The sequence below is a fragment of the Pseudophryne corroboree genome, chromosome 4 (genome assembly GCF_028390025.1).
Source record: "Pseudophryne corroboree isolate aPseCor3 chromosome 4, aPseCor3.hap2, whole genome shotgun sequence".
In the NCBI taxonomy this organism is placed as follows: domain Eukaryota; kingdom Metazoa; phylum Chordata; class Amphibia; order Anura; family Myobatrachidae; genus Pseudophryne; species Pseudophryne corroboree.
Genome location: NC_086447.1, coordinates 128,455,265 through 128,474,370, shown reverse-complemented (window position 1 = coordinate 128,474,370; position 19,106 = coordinate 128,455,265). Strand labels below are relative to the sequence as shown.

Below are 19,106 nucleotides of genomic sequence, written 5' to 3'. Positions count from 1 at the left end.
GGGGTCATTTTGATCCCAAAGTATTATTAACCTCAAAAACCATAATTTACACTCATTTTCAGTCTATTCTGAATACCTCACACCTCACAATATTATTTTTAGTCCTAAAATTTGCACCGAGGTCGCTGTGTGAGTAAGATAAGCGACCCTAGTGGCCGACACAAACACCGGGCCCATCTAGGAGTGGCACTGCAGTGTCACGCAGGATGTCCCTTCCAAAAAACCCTCCCCAAACAGCACATGACGCAAAGAAAAAAAGAGGCGCAATGAGGTAGCTGTGTGAGTAAGATTAGCGACCCTAGTGGCCGACACAAACACCGGGCCCATCTAGGAGTGGCACTGCAGTGTCACGCAGGATGTCCCTTCCAAAAAACCCTCCCCAAACAGCACATGACGCAAAGAAAAAAAGAGGCGCAATGAGGTAGCTGTGTGAGTAAGATTAGCGACCCTAGTGGCCGACACAAACACCGGGCCCATCTAGGAGTGGCACTGCAGTGTCACGCAGGATGTCCCTTCCAAAAAACCCTCCCCAAACAGCACATGACGCAAAGAAAAAAAGAGGCGCAATGAGGTAGCTGTGTGAGTAAGATTAGCGACCCTAGTGGCCGACACAAACACCGGGCCCATCTAGGAGTGGCACTGCAGTGTCACGCAGGATGTCCCTTCCAAAAAACCCTCCCCAAACAGCACATGACGCAAAGAAAAAAAGAGGCGCAATGAGGTAGCTGTGTGAGTAAGATTAGCGACCCTAGTGGCCGACACAAACACCGGGCCCATCTAGGAGTGGCACTGCAGTGTCACGCAGGATGTCCCTTCCAAAAAACCCTCCCCAAACAGCACATGACGCAAAGAAAAAAAGAGGCGCAATGAGGTAGCTGTGTGAGTAAGATTAGCGACCCTAGTGGCCGACACAAACACCGGGCCCATCTAGGAGTGGCACTGCAGTGTCACGCAGGATGTCCCTTCCAAAAAACCCTCCCCAAACAGCACATGACGCAAAGAAAAAAAGAGGCGCAATGAGGTAGCTGACTGTGTGAGTAAGATTAGCGACCCTAGTGGCCGACACAAACACCGGGCCCATCTAGGAGTGGCACTGCAGTGTCACGCAGGATGTCCCTTCCAAAAAACCCTCCCCAATCAGCACATGATGCAAAGAAAAAGAAAAGAAAAAAGAGGTGCAAGATGGAATTGTCCTTGGGCCCTCCCACCCACCCTTATGTTGTATAAACAAAACAGGACATGCACACTTTAACCAACCCATCATTTCAGTGACAGGGTCTGCCACACGACTGTGACTGATATGACGGGTTGGTTTGGACCCCCCCCAAAAAAGAAGCAATTAATCTCTCCTTGCACAAACTGGCTCTACAGAGGCAAGATTTCCACCTCATCTTCACCCTCCGATATATCACCGTGTACATCCCCCTCCTCACAGATTATCAATTCGTCCCCACTGGAATCCACCATCTCAGCTCCCTGTGTACTTTGTGGAGGCAATTGCTGCTGGTCAATGTCTCCGCGGAGGAATTGATTATAATTCATTTTAATGAACATCATCTTCTCCACATTTTCTGGATGTAACCTCGTACGCCGATTGCTGACAAGGTGAGCGGCGGCACTAAACACTCTTTCGGAGTACACACTTGTGGGAGGGCAACTTAGGTAGAATAAAGCCAGTTTGTGCAAGGGCCTCCAAATTGCCTCTTTTTCCTGCCAGTATAAGTACGGACTGTGTGACGTGCCTACTTGGATGCGGTCACTCATATAATCCTCCACCATTCTATCAATGTTGAGAGAATCATATGCAGTGACAGTAGACGACATGTCCGTAATCGTTGTCAGGTCCTTCAGTCCGGACCAGATGTCAGCATCAGCAGTCGCTCCAGACTGCCCTGCATCACCGCCAGCGGGTGGGCTCGGAATTCTGAGCCTTTTCCTCGCACCCCCAGTTGCGGGAGAATGTGAAGGAGGAGATGTTGACAGGTCGCGTTCCGCTTGACTTGACAATTTTGTCACCAGCAGGTCTTTCAACCCCTGCAGACCTGTGTCTGCCGGAAAGAGAGATCCAAGGTAGGCTTTAAATCTAGGATCGAGCACGGTGGCCAAAATGTAGTGCTCTGATTTCAACAGATTGACCACCCGTGAATCCTTGTTAAGCGAATTAAGGGCTGCATCCACAAGTCCCACATGCCTAGCGGAATCGCTCCCTTTTAGCTCCTTCTTCAATGCCTCCAGCTTCTTCTGCAAAAGCCTGATGAGGGGAATGACCTGACTCAGGCTGGCAGTGTCTGAACTGACTTCACGTGTGGCAAGTTCAAAGGGCATCAGAACCTTGCACAACGTTGAAATCATTCTCCACTGCACTTGAGACAGGTGCATTCCACCTACTATATCGTGCTCAATTGTATAGGCTTGAATGGCCTTTTGCTGCTCCTCCAACCTCTGAAGCATATAGAGGGTTGAATTCCACCTCGTTACCACTTCTTGCTTCAGATGATGGCAGGGCAGGTTCAGTAGTTTTTGGTGGTGCTCCAGTCTTCTGTACGTGGTGCCTGTACGCCGAAAGTGTCCCGCAATTTTTCTGGCCACCGACAGCATCTCTTGCACGCCCCTGTCGTTTTTTAAAAAATTCTGCACCACCAAATTCAAGGTATGTGCAAAACATGGGACGTGCTGGAATTTGCCCATATTTAATGCACACACAATATTGCTGGCGTTGTCCGATGCCACAAATCCACAGGAGAGTCCAATTGGGGTAAGCCATTCCGCGATGATCTTCCTCAGTTGCCGTAAGAGGTTTTCAGCTGTGTGCGTATTCTGGAAAGCGGTGATACAAAGCGTAGCCTGCCTAGGAAAGAGTTGGCGTTTGCGAGATGCTGCTACTGGTGCCGCCGCTGCTGTTCTTGCGGCGGGAGTCCATACATCTACCCAGTGGGCTGTCACAGTCATATAGTCCTGACCCTGCCCTGCTCCACTTGTCCACATGTCCGTGGTTAAGTGGACATTGGGTACAACTGCATTTTTTAGGACACTGGTGAGTCTTTTTCTGACGTCCGTGTACATTCTCGGTATCGCCTGCCTAGAGAAGTGGAACCTAGATGGTATTTGGTAACGGGGGCACACTGCCTCAATAAATTGTCTAGTTCCCTGTGAACTAACGGCGGATACCGGACGCACGTCTAACACCAACATAGTTGTCAAGGACTCAGTTATCCGCTTTGCAGTAGGATGACTGCTGTGATATTTCATCTTCCTCGCAAAGGACTGTTGAACAGTCAATTGCTTACTGGAAGTAGTACAAGTGGGCTTACGACTTCCCCTCTGGGATGACCATCGACTCCCAGCGGCAACAACAGCAGCGCCAGCAGCAGTAGGCGTTACACGCAAGGATGCATCGGAGGAATCCCAGGCAGGAGAGGACTCGTCAGAATTGCCAGTGACATGGCCTGCAGGACTATTGGCATTCCTGGGGAAGGAGGAAATTGACACTGAGGGAGTTGGTGGGGTGGTTTGCGTGAGCTTGGTTACAAGAGGAAGGGATTTACTGGTCAGTGGACTGCTTCCGCTGTCACCCAAAGTTTTTGAACTTGTCACTGACTTATTATGAATGCGCTGCAGGTGACGTATAAGGGAGGATGTTCCGAGGTGGTTAACGTCCTTACCCCTACTTATTACAGCTTGACAAAGGGAACACACGGCTTGACACCTGTTGTCCGCATTTCTGGTGAAATACCTCCACACCGAAGAGCTGATTTTTTTGGTATTTTCACCTGGCATGTCAACGGCCATATTCCTCCCACGGACAACAGGTGTCTCCCCGGGTGCCTGACTTAAACAAACCACCTCACCATCAGAATCCTCCTGGTCAATTTCCTCCCCAGCGCCAGCAACACCCATATCCTCCTCATCCTGGTGTACTTCAACACTGACATCTTCAATCTGACTATCAGGAACTGGACTGCGGGTGCTCCTTCCAGCACTTGCAGGGGGCGTGCAAATGGTGGAAGGCGCATGCTCTTCACGTCCAGTGTTGGGAAGGTCAGGCATCGCAACCGACACAATTGGACTCTCCTTGTGGATTTGGGATTTCAAAGAACGCACAGTTCTTTGCGGTGCTTTTGCCAGCTTGAGTCTTTTCAGTTTTCTAGCGAGAGGCTGAGTGCTTCCATCATCATGTGAAGCTGAACCACTAGCCATGAACATAGGCCAGGGCCTCAGCCGTTCCTTGCCACTCCGTGTGGTAAATGGCATATTGGCAAGTTTACGCTTCTCCTCCGACAATTTTATTTTAGGTTTTGGAGTCCTTTTTTTACTGATATTTGGTGTTTTGGTTTTGACATGCTCTGTACTATGCCATTGGGCATCGGCCTTGGCAGACGACGTTGCTGGCATTTCATCGTCTCGGCCATGACTAGTGGCAGCAGCTTCAGCACGAGGTGGAAGTGGATCTTGATCTTTCCCTAATTTTGGAACCTCAACATTTTTGTTCTCCATATTTTAATAGGCACAACTAAAAGGCACCTCAGGTAAACAATGGAGATGGATGGATTGAATACTAGTATACAATTATGGACGGGCTGCCGAGTGCCGACACAGAGGTAGCCACAGCCGTGAACTACCGCACTGTACTGTGTCTGCTGCTAATATATAGACTGGTTGATAAAGAGATAGTATACTCGTAACTAGTATGTATGTATAAAGAAAGAAAAAAAAACCACGGTTAGGTGGTATATACAATTATGGACGGGCTGCCGAGTGCCGACACAGAGGTAGCCACAGCCGTGAACTACCGCACTGTACTGTGTCTGCTGCTAATATATAGACTGGTTGATAAAGAGATAGTATACTCGTAACTAGTATGTATGTATAAAGAAAGAAAAAAAAACCACGGTTAGGTGGTATATACAATTATAGACGGGCTGCCGAGTGCCGACACAGAGGTAGCCACAGCCGTGAACTACCGCACTGTACTGTGTCTGCTGCTAATATATAGACTGGTTGATAAAGAGATAGTATACTCGTAACTAGTATGTATGTATAAAGAAAGAAAAAAAAACCACGGTTAGGTGGTATATACAATTATGGACGGGCTGCCGAGTGCCGACACAGAGGTAGCCACAGCCGTGAACTACCGCACTGTACTGTGTCTGCTGCTAATATATAGACTGGTTGATAAAGAGATAGTATACTCGTAACTAGTATGTATGTATAAAGAAAGAAAAAAAAACCACGGTTAGGTGGTATATACAATTATGGACGGGCTGCCGAGTGCCGACACAGAGGTAGCCACAGCCGTGAACTACCGCACTGTACTGTGTCTGCTGCTAATATATAGACTGGTTGATAAAGAGATAGTATACTCGTAACTAGTATGTATGTATAAAGAAAGAAAAAAAAACCACGGTTAGGTGGTATATACAATTATGGACGGGCTGCCGAGTGCCGACACAGAGGTAGCCACAGCCGTGAACTACCGCACTGTACTGTGTCTGCTGCTAATATATAGACTGGTTGATAAAGAGATAGTATACTCGTAACTAGTATGTATGTATAAAGAAAGAAAAAAAAACCACGGTTAGGTGGTATATACAATTATGGACGGGCTGCCGAGTGCCGACACAGAGGTAGCCACAGCCGTGAACTACCGCACTGTACTGTGTCTGCTGCTAATATATAGACTGGTTGATAAAGAGATAGTATACTCGTAACTAGTATGTATGTATAAAGAAAGAAAAAAAAACCACGGTTAGGTGGTATATACAATTATGGACGGGCTGCCGAGTGCCGACACAGAGGTAGCCACAGCCGTGAACTACCGCACTGTACTGTGTCTGCTGCTAATATATAGACTGGTTGATAAAGAGATAGTATACTCGTAACTAGTATGTATGTATAAAGAAAGAAAAAAAAACCACGGTTAGGTGGTATATACAATTATGGACGGGCTGCCGAGTGCCGACACAGAGGTAGCCACAGCCGTGAACTACCGCACTGTACTGTGTCTGCTGCTAATATATAGACTGGTTGATAAAGAGATAGTATACTCGTAACTAGTATGTATGTATAAAGAAAGAAAAAAAAACCACGGTTAGGTGGTATATACAATTATGGACGGGCTGCCGAGTGCCGACACAGAGGTAGCCACAGCCGTGAACTACCGCACTGTACTGTGTCTGCTGCTAATATATAGACTGGTTGATAAAGAGATAGTATACTCGTAACTAGTATGTATGTATAAAGAAAGAAAAAAAAACCACGGTTAGGTGGTATATACAATTATGGACGGGCTGCCGAGTGCCGACACAGAGGTAGCCACAGCCGTGAACTACCGCACTGTACTGTGTCTGCTGCTAATATATAGACTGGTTGATAAAGAGATAGTATACTCGTAACTAGTATGTATGTATAAAGAAAGAAAAAAAAACCACGGTTAGGTGGTATATACAATTATGGACGGGCTGCCGAGTGCCGACACAGAGGTAGCCACAGCCGTGAACTACCGCACTGTACTGTGTCTGCTGCTAATATATAGACTGGTTGATAAAGAGATAGTATACTCGTAACTAGTATGTATGTATAAAGAAAGAAAAAAAAACCACGGTTAGGTGGTATATACAATTATGGACGGGCTGCCGAGTGCCGACACAGAGGTAGCCACAGCCGTGAACTACCGCACTGTACTGTGTCTGCTGCTAATATATAGACTGGTTGATAAAGAGATAGTATACTCGTAACTAGTATGTATGTATAAAGAAAGAAAAAAAAACCACGGTTAGGTGGTATATACAATTATGGACGGGCTGCCGAGTGCCGACACAGAGGTAGCCACAGCCGTGAACTACCGCACTGTACTGTGTCTGCTGCTAATATATAGACTGGTTGATAAAGAGATAGTATACTCGTAACTAGTATGTATGTATAAAGAAAGAAAAAAAAACCACGGTTAGGTGGTATATACAATTATGGACGGGCTGCCGAGTGCCGACACAGAGGTAGCCACAGCCGTGAACTACCGCACTGTACTGTGTCTGCTGCTAATATATAGACTGGTTGATAAAGAGATAGTATACTCGTAACTAGTATGTATGTATAAAGAAAGAAAAAAAAACCACGGTTAGGTGGTATATACAATTATGGACGGGCTGCCGAGTGCCGACACAGAGGTAGCCACAGCCGTGAACTACCGCACTGTACTGTGTCTGCTGCTAATATATAGACTGGTTGATAAAGAGATAGTATACTCGTAACTAGTATGTATGTATAAAGAAAGAAAAAAAAACCACGGTTAGGTGGTATATACAATTATGGACGGGCTGCCGAGTGCCGACACAGAGGTAGCCACAGCCGTGAACTACCGCACTGTACTGTGTCTGCTGCTAATATATAGACTGGTTGATAAAGAGATAGTATACTCGTAACTAGTATGTATGTATAAAGAAAGAAAAAAAAACCACGGTTAGGTGGTATATACAATTATGGACGGGCTGCCGAGTGCCGACACAGAGGTAGCCACAGCCGTGAACTACCGCACTGTACTGTGTCTGCTGCTAATATATAGACTGGTTGATAAAGAGATAGTATACTCGTAACTAGTATGTATGTATAAAGAAAGAAAAAAAAACCACGGTTAGGTGGTATATACAATTATGGACGGGCTGCCGAGTGCCGACACAGAGGTAGCCACAGCCGTGAACTACCGCACTGTACTGTGTCTGCTGCTAATATAGACTGGTTGATAAAGAGATAGTATACTACTAATATTATATATACTGGTGGTCAGGTCACTGGTCACTAGTCACACTGGCAGTGGCACTCCTGCAGCAAAAGTGTGCACTGTTTTAATATAATATTATGTACTCCTGGCTCCTGCTATAACCTATAACTGGCACTGCAGTAGTGCTCCCCAGTCTCCCCCACAATTATAAGCTGTGTGAGCTGAGCAGTCAGACAGATATATAATATATATATATGATGCAGCACACTGGCCTGAGCCTGAGCAGTGCACACAGATATGGTATGTGACTGACTGAGTCACTGTGTGTATCGCTTTTTTCAGGCAGAGAACGGATATATTAAATAAACTGCACTGTGTGTCTGGTGGTCACTCACTATATAATATATTATGTACTCCTGGCTCCTGCTATAACCTATAACTGGCACTGCAGTAGTGCTCCCCAGTCTCCCCCACAATTATAAGCTGTGTGAGCTGAGCAGTCAGACAGATAATCAGATATATATAATATTATATATAGATAATAGATGATGCAGCACACTGGCCTGAGCCTGAGCAGTGCACACAGATATGGTATGTGACTGAGTCACTGTGTGCTGTGTATCGCTTTTTTCAGGCAGAGAACGGATTATAAATAAAACTGGTGGTCACTATCAGGAAAACTCTGCACTGTACTGAGTACTCCTAATGCTCCCCAAAATTAGTAAATCAAGTGTCTCTCTAATATATTCTAAACGGAGAGGACGCCAGCCACGTCCTCTCCCTATCAATCTCAATGCACGTGTGAAAATGGCGGCGACGCGCGGCTCCTTATATAGAATCCGAGTCTCGCGATAGAATCCGAGCCTCGCGAGAATCCGACAGCGTCATGATGACGTTCGGGCGCGCTCGGGTTAACCGAGCAAGGCGGGAAGATCCGAGTCGCTCGGACCCGTGAAAAAAAACATGAAGTTCGTGCGGGTTCGGATTCAGAGAAACCGAACCCGCTCATCTCTAATATATATATATATATTCATATATTTATATATATATATATATATATTAATGTGGGATACTGGTTTAACATTTTTTTTACCTGTCAGCGAGCCAGTCACAGTGTATATCGTACTCTGCAGTCAGGCATGTTAGCCCCGGCCCCCGTTGCTGATAGTGTGGTGATAGATGCGGCCGCGGCGCCAGAGACTCCCGCCTCCGTCCTCTCTCTAGCCGGGGGGACACCTGTGACGTCACATGCATGTGCGACGTCATGATGTCACACGCGCGATGTGCCGCCGTCCGCATCCCGGAAGCCCAGGGAGCCGCGTTTAGTGCTGCTGGCTCCCTACAGCAGGTCAGTTGCTGTCGGGGAGCCAGCGGAAGCTACTGTTACACAAGAACTGGGCTCAATAGTGGCCCCTACAGCCCAGCACCCGGGGCACGTGCGCCCCCTCCCCCTAGTTTCGGCCCTTTCCAGCGACTCCCAAGCCTTTTCGCAAAGAGTATTCATTTCATGAGAGGGGGGAAACTTCACCTCAGGTTTTTTTTCCCTTTGAACAAACAAATCCTTGTTTCCTGCACCGCAGGTTCATCAGAAATATGTAAAACATCCTTTATAGCCACAATCATGTACTGAATACTCTTAACTAACCATGGATGTAAAGCAGCCTCAGTGAAGTCGACATCGGAATCAGAATCCGTGTCGGTATCCGTATCTACCAACTGAGTAAAACTGAGTCGGTATCCGTATCTACCAACTTTGTGACCCTGATGGGGTCTGCACCTGAGACAAAGCATCTTCCATGGATTTCCTCCATACCTGAGTCTGAGACTCCGATTTATCCAACCTTTCAGACAAAGAGCCCACATTTGTATTAAGCGTACTTAACATTGTAAGTAAATCAGGTGTCAGCTGCGCCGACAGGGCCAACTCCAGACCCACATCTGCTCCCCCAGCAACCTCCTCCGGGGAATAACACTCAGCCTCAGACATGCCGACACGGAGTATCGACACACCGACACACACACACCCCGTCTCAGCTAGGTGACAGACCCACAAGGAAGCCCAGATAGAGAAACACAGAGGGAGAATGCCAGCTCACACCCCAGCGCCCATATATCCCAGAACACAATATATGTTGAAAGCGCTGCTATGGAAAACAACAATTATGCACCAATAACTGTGCCCCCCCCACCCGATTAGCTCCCTGTTACTTGTAGTGGAGCTTGGAGGTCCTGGGCCAGCGTTCTCTGCAGCGGCGTGGATGAGAGAAAATGGCGCTGGTGAGCTGTGCGGCTAAGCCCCGCCCCTTCCCGGCGCGCTTCAGCCCGCTAAAATTTGAAAATTGAAAATGCCGGCGGGGGGCTGAAAAACGAAGCCTTTTGCCAGCTCCCAGACCCAGTAACATGCTGCCCAGGTGCTCCCTCCCCCCCCAGCGCCCTGCACCCTGTGAGTGCCGTTGGTGAAGTGCGTGGGAGCATGGATCGCAGCGCTATCGCTTCGCTGTACCTCGTTACTGGAGTCTTCTGCCGTCACTGAAGTCTTCTGTCTTCTGCATACTCACCCGGCTTCTTTCTTCTGGCTTCTGTGAGGGGGGTGACGGCGCGGCTCCGGGAACAAGCAGCTAGGTGCACCAAGTGATCGAACCCTCTGGAGCTAATGGTGTCCAGTAGCCTAATAGGCAGAGCCCTGAACTAAGTAGAAGTAGGTCTGATTTCTCTCCCCTCACTCCCTCGATGCAGGGAGCCTGTAGCCAGCAGGTCTCCCTGAAAATAAAAAACCTAACAAAGTCTTTTCTAGAGAAACTCAGGAGAGCTCCCCTAGTGAGTGTCCAGTCAGTCCTGGGCACAAAGTCTAACTGAGATCTGGAGGAGGGGCATAGAGGGAGGAGCCAGTTCACACCCAGTCAAAGTCTTTTCAGTGTGCCCAAGCTCCTGCGGATCCCGTCTATACCCCATGGTCCTTTTGGAGTCCCCAGCATCCTCTAGGACGTAAGAGAAATTATGATATCCATTAATATAATATACTTTACTTATACACAGATCGTAGACACATTGAGGACCAACAGTTACAACAGGAGAAGCATCCTAAGTAGGCATCAGCAGTAGGCATCAACAGCCAATTAGAAAGTACATAAACATATAAGCAAAACAAGAAAACAGTGACTTACAGGCCAAGACAATATAGGACCGCCGCCGAGATGCCAGTGGTCATGTGACTGACGCCGGAATCCCGACACCGCTCAGGACACCAGCGCTGAAACACAGACCACCGAGATCCGAAGGTAAGTATCTCACTGGGTAGTAGGTTTAGGACCCGGGGGGGCAGGGGGGGGGGAGTGGGTCGTAAGCTTAGGGTTAGGCATTGGGGGGTTATGGTTAGGTACTAGGGGGGTGTTTAGCCGTAGCTGCCATCCCCCAATATTTAGGCATGGCCACCGCCCGCCTAGATTTAGTCCTAGCTGCCACCAGAGGAGGGTTAGAGGGGCGGTTGGCATGCATGGTTTGTTCCCGACACACAAGGTTACTTGCTTTTTTTGCTTTACTTACAAACATGAATCAGGCCCGTTGTCCACAACATCATACAACAAAGCTGAATAACATACATGATGCAAAAAAAAAAAGGATAGCCATAATACAAGAAAAACACAAAGGGCAGATGGACTCACTGGGCCACACCAGAGGAACTAGGAAGGAAACAGCAAACAATGAGCCTGTACCCACACAGCAGGCTTACAAACAGGATCAGAGTCACTGGGGGGGAAATGGAGCTAGAAAAAGCAAGGGAAGGGCACCAGCACGCAGGGGGGTTTCTGAGAACCCTGAAACCCTACCCCCCCCCCCCCCCCCCCCCCGACAAGCCGATATTCCTGCCTGCAGGTCCCGATCGAAGCCCTGCCTCTTGCGGCATAATTCCATGAGTAGTTTTTAAGAATCGCATAATTTTTGGCCCCGCCCTCTCACAGATCCACGAATCACGGGATTGTGAGTGGGCGGGGCCAAACAAGACTATGCCTGGTCCCAGTTCTCATCAGCTCATGTGCTGCATCTGCCTGCAGTAAAGCAAAAGTAAGTTTATATTTATATACTGTACGCTTACAGGATGGTGGCACACAAGGGACTTAGTAATGTATAAAAAAAAATGAGTAGATGGATGCAGATCTTGCTGCGGAAGCAAGATCTGCATCCATCTCTGAATAACCCCCTATATACATACAGGAAATGACACATTGGAGTGCAAACATGGTGCAAGTAGTGATGAGCGGGTTCGGTTTCCGAGAAACCGAACCCCCCCGAACTTCACCCTTTTTAGACGGGTCCGAGCCATACTCGGATTCTCCCGTATGGCTCGGTTAACCCGAGCGCGCCCGAACGTCATCATCCCACTGTCGGATTCTCTCGAGATTCGGATTCTATATAAGCAGCCGCGCGTCGCTGCCATTTTCACACGTGCATTGAGATTGATAGGGAGAGGACGTGGCTGGCGTCCTCTCCGTTTATATAGTTACACAGTTGATCTGATTGCTTAGCTTATTGTGGGGAGGATTGGGGAGCAGCTGTTAGGAGGAGTACAGTGCAGAGTTTTGCTAATAGTGACCACCAGTTTTTTATCCGTTCTCTGCCTGAAAAAAACTCTCCATACCATATCTGTGCTCAGTGTGCTGCATGATATATCTGTGCTGAGTGCTCACACTGCTTAATTGTGGGGACTGGGGAGCAGCTATAGCAGGAGTACAGTGCACAGTTTTGCTGACAGTGACCACCAGTATACGTTTGTCTGCCTGAAAAACACTCCTGTGGTGTCTTTTTTTTTTATACTATAAACGCAGTCTGCTGACAGTGTCCACCAGGTCCATTATACTGTATATAGCAGTACGGTAGGCCACTGCTCTACCTACCTCTGTGTCGTCACTCGTCGTCCATAAGTATACTATCCATCCATCTACATTGTATACCTGTGGTGTCTTTTTTTCTTTATACTATAAACGCAGTCTGCTGACAGTGTCCACCAGGTCCATTATACTGTATATAGCAGTACGGTAGGCCACTGCTGTACCTACCTCTGTGTTGTCACTCGTCGTCCATAAGTATACTAAGGGGTATATGCAATTGCGGTCGAATTCCCGAAATTGTCGAATTTCGGGTCATTTTCGCCAAAAAAAATAATTCGTCAATGCAATTCAGTGCTTTCCGTCAAAAAAACGGACTTTCAAAATTCGACTTTTTGAAATTCGACTTTTTGCAAATTCGACTTTTCTGCAATGATACAAGTGCTGCAATTCGACAAAAGCATATTCAATTCAAGTTTGGAAATTCGACAGCAGTGCTTTTAGACAGTAAATTCGTCATTTTCAATCCGCCACACTTTGGAGGGTGAAAACAATAAAAAAAATTTTAAACATGTTTTTTTTTGTGTTTTTTTTTTTGGGAATAGCATATCTATTTATATTAGAAGGGATTAGGTACTTTTTTTTTTTTTTGGAGGCACAAGTATTATTTATATATTTTTAAAAATATTATTTTTTTTTATTTTTTTTTTATTGCTGGAACGGTAAAATTAAAAAAAAAAATGGCGTGGGGTCCCCCCTCCAAAGCATAACCAGCCTCGGGCTCTTCGAGCTGGTCCTGGTTCTAAAAATGCGGGGAAAAATTGGGCAGGGATCCCCCGTATTTTTAAAACCAGCACCGGGCTCTGCGCCTGGTGCTGGTGCAAAAAATACGGGGGACAAAACGAGCAGGGGTCCCCCGTATTTTTCACACCAGCATCGGGCTCCACTAGCTGGACAGATAATGCCACAGCCGGGGGTCACTTTTATACAGTGCCCTGCGGCCGTGGCATTAAATATCCAACTAGTCACCCCTGGCCGGGGTACCCTGGGGGAGTGGGGACCCCTTCAATCAAGGGGTCCCCCCCCCCACCCAAGGGCCAGGGGTGAAGCCCGAGGCTGTCCCCCCCATCCAAGGGCTGCGGATGGGAGGCTGATAGCCTTGAGTAAAATGTCAGAATATTGTTTTTTCCAGAAGAACTACAAGTCCCAGCAAGCCTCCCCCGCAAGCTGGTACTTGGAGAACCACAAGTACCAGCATGCGGGAGAAAAACGGGCCCGCTGGTACCTGTAGATCTACTGGGAAAAAAATACCCAAATAAAAACAGTACACAGACACCGTGACAGTAAAACTTTATTACACACTGCCGACACACACATACTTACCTATGTTCACACGCCGACATCGGTCCTCTTCTCCATGTAGAATCCACGGATACCTGAAAAGAAAAGATCAATATAGTATACTCACCTCAGCCATGGTCCAGAGATAAATCCACGGACTTGGCAAAAAAAGAAAACGAACACCCGGACCACCGGACTGAAAGGGGTCCCATGCTGACACATGAGACCCCTTTCCACGAATGAGACCTGTCAGTGACAGCTGTCACACAAAGGTCTCTAAAGCCAATCAGGAAGCGCAACTTCGTTGCGCTCACCTGATTGGCTGTGCGCTGTCTGAACTCAGACAGCGCATCGCACAGCTCCGTCCATTATATTCAATGGTGGGAACTTAGCGGCTAGCGGTGAGGTCACCCGCCGGTCAGCGGCTGACCGCGGGTAACCCCACCGCTGACGGCAAAGTTCCCACCATTGAAACTAATGGACAGCTCAGACAGCGCACAGCCAATCAGGTGAGCGCCACGGAAGTAGCGCTTCCTGATTGGCTGAAGGGACTTCAGTGACAGGAGTCACGTGATGTCCCGGCAATCGTGGAAAGGGGTCTCATGTGAAAGCATGGGACCCCTTTCAGTCCGGCATGGAACGGGTGTTTGTTTATTTTTTTAACAAGTTCGTGGATTATCTCTGGACGTGGATGTACCTCTGGACGCTGGAAGGTGAGTATAATTGTTTTCACAGGTACCCTCGGATCGTCGGAGACCGTGGCAGTTGGCGTGTCAACATAGGTAAGTATGTGTGTGTCGGCAGTGTGTAATAAAGTTTTACTTGTCACGGTGTGTGTGTCCTGTTTTTATTTGGGTATTTTTTTTCCAGTAGAACTACAGTTACCAGCGGGCCCGGTTTTCTCCCGCATGCTGGTACTTGTGGTTCGCCAAGTACCAGCTTGCGGGGGAGGCTTGCTGGGACTTGTAGTACTGCTGGAAAAAACAATATTCTTGTCATTTTACTCAAGGCTATCAGCCTCCCATCCGCAGCCTTTGGATGGGGGGGACAGCCTCGGGCTTCACCCCTGGCCCTTGGGTGGCTGGGGGGGGGGACCCCTTGATTGAAGGGGTCCCCACTCCCCCAGGGTACCCCGGCCAGGGGTGACTAGTTGGATATTTAATGCCACGGCCGCAGGGCACTGTATAAAAGTGACCCCCGGCTGTGGCATTATCTGTCCAGCTAGTGGAGCCCGATGCTGGTGTGAAAAATACGGGGGACCCCTGCTCGTTTTGTCCCCCGTATTTTTTGCACCAGCACCAGGCGCAGAGCCCGGTGCTGGTTTTAAAAATACGGGGGATCCCTGCCCAATTTTTCCCCGCATTTTTAGAACCAGGACCAGCTCGAAGAGCCCGAGGCTGGTTATGCTTTGGAGGGGGGACCCCACGCCATTTTTTTTTCCGGGTTTTTCCCGTTTTTTTAAATCGCGGCAAAATCCGGCAAATCGGCCGATTTTCGCCCGCGGGACTGTCGAATCTGTTTTTCATTGAATATGGTGAATTCCGGCAGCCATCTGCCGGAATTCACCTGTCGAATTGTGTCGAATTAAAAAACGGCGATAATTTGCCGCGATTCGCCGTGAATTGCATATACCCCATGGTCTCCTTAAATACATAAAAACAGAAAATGTGCAGAATTTTGTAAGAAAATTAGACATGTACTTTTAATACTTATGACAGGCATTCCCAACCACGGTCCTCAAGGCACACTAACAGTGCAGGTTTTAGTGATATCCAGGCTTCAGCACAGGTGACTTAATTAGTAGCTCAGTTATTTTGATTTAATCATCTGTGCTGCAGCCTGGATATCACTAAAACCTGCACTGTTGGTGTGCCTTGAGGACCGTGGTTGGGAATGCCTGACTTATGATGATGGGACTATTTTTATGAGGAGGCCTGGAGCTTGAGCTCCATCCGCCCCATTGTTAATCTGGCCCTGACTCTGCTAGATTGCATTGATCAATTTGATGTGCAATGTGCGAGTCTGAATCTGTATAGGAAGTGCTACAATGCAGCAGCCACAAATTTTTCTCACACCAATGGGGTCATTCCGACCCGTTCGCACGCTGCTGTTTTTCGCAGCAGTGCGAATGGTTCGGTTCTGCGCATGCGTGGAGGCCGCAATGCGCAGGTGCGTCGTTGCCCAGCGATGTCCGCCGCTGGGCAACGACAAGAAGACCGAACAAAGCGATCTCTACCGCAAGAAGATTGACAGGAGGAAGGCGTTCCGAGGCATCAACTGACCGTTTTCTGGGAGTTGTGCGGCGAACGCAGACGTGTCCAGGCATTTGAAGGGCAGATGTCTGATGTAAATTCCGGGACCTGCAAAGCTGGAAACATCGCACAGGGTAAGTAACTCCTACCCTGATCTAGTTGTACACAAAACTTTTTTGCATAGCAGGTCTGCACAAGCGTTTGCAGCCTTGCTATACAAAAATACACTCCCCATAGGCGGCGTCTAGTTGATCGCACGGGCAGCAAAAAGTTGCTACGTGCGATCAACTCGGATTGACCCCCAGTGTTCCATTGTGCTTCATCTGCTACTTTGTATGCGTTTAAAACAAATTCCTGTGCAGTTAAAGTCACAGCCAAGCATCCTAGTACACTGTGAATGGGGTTTCGCTGGGCATCTTTGAGGTAAATTTATTAAGAAACGAGTTTGGGTTAGAATGCTTCCAAGTGCGAGTTTAGCCTGTTCTGCCGACTCTCAAATTTACTAACATTAAACACGTGCAAACTTCCCGAAAACAGAAATTAAAACTCGCACAAATTCAAAAACTACGACAAAACACACGATCAACCAAACTCTCAATTACTTGCCATAGGAAACAACAAAACTCACAATTTACCAGGAATTGAGTTTAGAAACTTGCAGAGGAAATGACAAAACTGTCAACAAAATAGACTTTTCAAATAGACTACCTCCCGAGATGAGTGTCTGCATGTGTTCACAGGTGTTTCAAGTTGCAATTAGTGGGAACACAATGATGATGCCTATAATTCAGCTGCATTGATTTGTGTAAAGCAAACATGGCAGAATATGCTAGTACTGCTGTACACTGCATGTGGCTGGGATTTCAGAGGCTTTACCTCTAGGCTGGAAGGACACAGAAGCAAGAAACTGAGCAGGCTGCGCACAGGGGCAAACGCAGGATTTCTGGAGGGGGAGGGGTGGGGTTCCAAGTTGTCGCCAGCCCATAAAGAATGAAGAATTAGCATGTAACAAGCTATAGTCTACCCCCCAAAAAGTGCAATTTATGTAATACAGAAAAATAAGGTGGATGTACCACCAAATCTCCCGACGCAATAATCAATAAATTGCTCTTACTTTGTTCCGGGTTCACCAGCTGCACAAACGGAAGCATTGCTAGAGCCTTGGGATTAAAACACTATATATACAGAGAGTTGGTGTGCTATATGAGCGGACAAAAGTATATAGTTAATAAGTGTTTGCTTTCATTCATAAAATTCAAGAGACTTGTTTAAAAGTAGAGATGAGCGGGTTCAGTTCTCAGAGAACCGAACCGTACTGAACCTCACGCTCTGAGCCCGGTTCCGAGCCCGGCTCGGGTTTCCCGCCTGACTCGGAAACTCGAACGAGGCAAAATGTCATCATCCCGCTGTCGGATTCTCACGGGATTTGGATTCCATATAAGGAGCCGCGCGTCGCTGCCATTTTCACTCCAGTCTCGGACAGTGTAGTGAGAGGACGTGTCTCCGTCCTCAGTGTCTGTGTGGGGGCGGGAAAGTGGGGTGGCGAGTTTTGTGCTGTGTTGTGCTGCTCAGTCCAGTCCAGTGTAGTCAGTGTATTGTGCTGCATCAGTCCAGCCAGTCACAGTGTTGGTGTCCTCTGCTGCTATACAGTATGTCCCCAGCGCTGCTGGCTGCTGTATAAGTCCTTTGCAGTTTTGCTGTGTTGTCTTGCATCAGACCAGGGGTAGTGTCTTGTGCAGCATCAGTCCAGTGACCAGTCACAGTGGTGGTGTCCTCTGCTGCCATATATCCAGTGTTACTGGCGTATAATTCCCGTGATACTGGCGTATAATTCCCGTGATATTGGCGTATAATTCCCGTGATACTAGCGTATAATTCCTGTGACATTGCCATATAATTCTCGGAATACTGGCATATAATTCCTGTGACATTGCCGTATAATTCTCTGAATACTGGCGTATAATTCCTATGATATTGCCGTATAATTCTCGGAATACTGTTGTATAATTCCTGTGACACTGCCGTATAATTCTCGGAATACTGTCGTATAATTCCTATGATATTGCTGTATAATTCCTGTGACATTGCCGTATAATTCTCGGAATACTGGCGTATAATTCCTGTGACATTACTGTATAATTCTCGGAATACTGGCGTATAATTCCTATGATATTGCCGTATAATTCCTGTGACATTGCCGTATAATTCTCGGAATACTGGCGTATAATTCCTGTAACATTGCCTTATAATTCTCGGAATACTGGAGTATAATTCCCGTGATACTGGCGTATAATTCCTGTGATATTGCCGTATAATTCCAGTTATCCTGCCCTATAATTCCATATAATTCTGTATAAATCCAGTCCAGTGGTGCTGCCATATAAATTCAGTGGTGCTGTCCTGTGCTGTATATTGTTTACTCCAAATAAAGGGGTTATTAATATTTAATCCAAATAATTTTTACAGGGTTTGCCCTGTGAGGTGTAGGGGTACGCTCTCTTGTGCCGCATATTGTGTTTTATAAATCCAGAAAAATAATGGAGAACAAACATTTGGAGGATAAAATAGGGAAAGATCAAGAACCACTTCCTCCTAGTGCTGAAGCTGCTGCCACTAGCCATGACATAGACGATGAAATGCCATCAATGTTGTCTGCCCAGGTCGATGCCCATTGTGATAGTAAAGGGCATGTAAAATCCAAAAAGCCAAAGTTCACTAAAAAAAAAACAAAAAAGAAATTTAAATGGTCCGAGGAGAAACGTAAACTTGACAATATGCCATTTACGACACGGAGTAGTAAGGAACGGCTGATGCCCTGGCCTATGTTCATGACTAGTGGTTCAGCTTCACATGACGATGGAAGCCCTCATAACTGAGGCCTTGACACTTATGTTGGTGTTAGACGTGTGTCTGGTATCCGCCATTAATGCAGTGGGGTTTAGATCTTGTGCTGGCGGGTACGGTTGTGGACTTCCA

At 47.3% G+C, this 19,106-nt stretch overlaps 1 long non-coding RNA gene across 2 annotated transcripts in view; it reads right to left on the bottom strand.

Moving 5' to 3' along the window:
- LOC134911165 (uncharacterized) overlaps window positions 1-19,106 on the bottom strand; it is a 206,771-nt gene that overhangs the window by 28,225 nt on the left and 159,440 nt on the right. Inside the window, exon 3 of one of the 2 annotated variants that reach the window (XR_010176373.1) lies at window positions 16,161-16,246. The exons of the other annotated variant lie outside the window; for it this stretch is intronic. This is a non-coding gene — a long non-coding RNA (uncharacterized LOC134911165). The remainder of the gene's footprint in view (window positions 1-16,160; window positions 16,247-19,106) is intronic. 2 annotated transcript variants of the gene reach the window in all.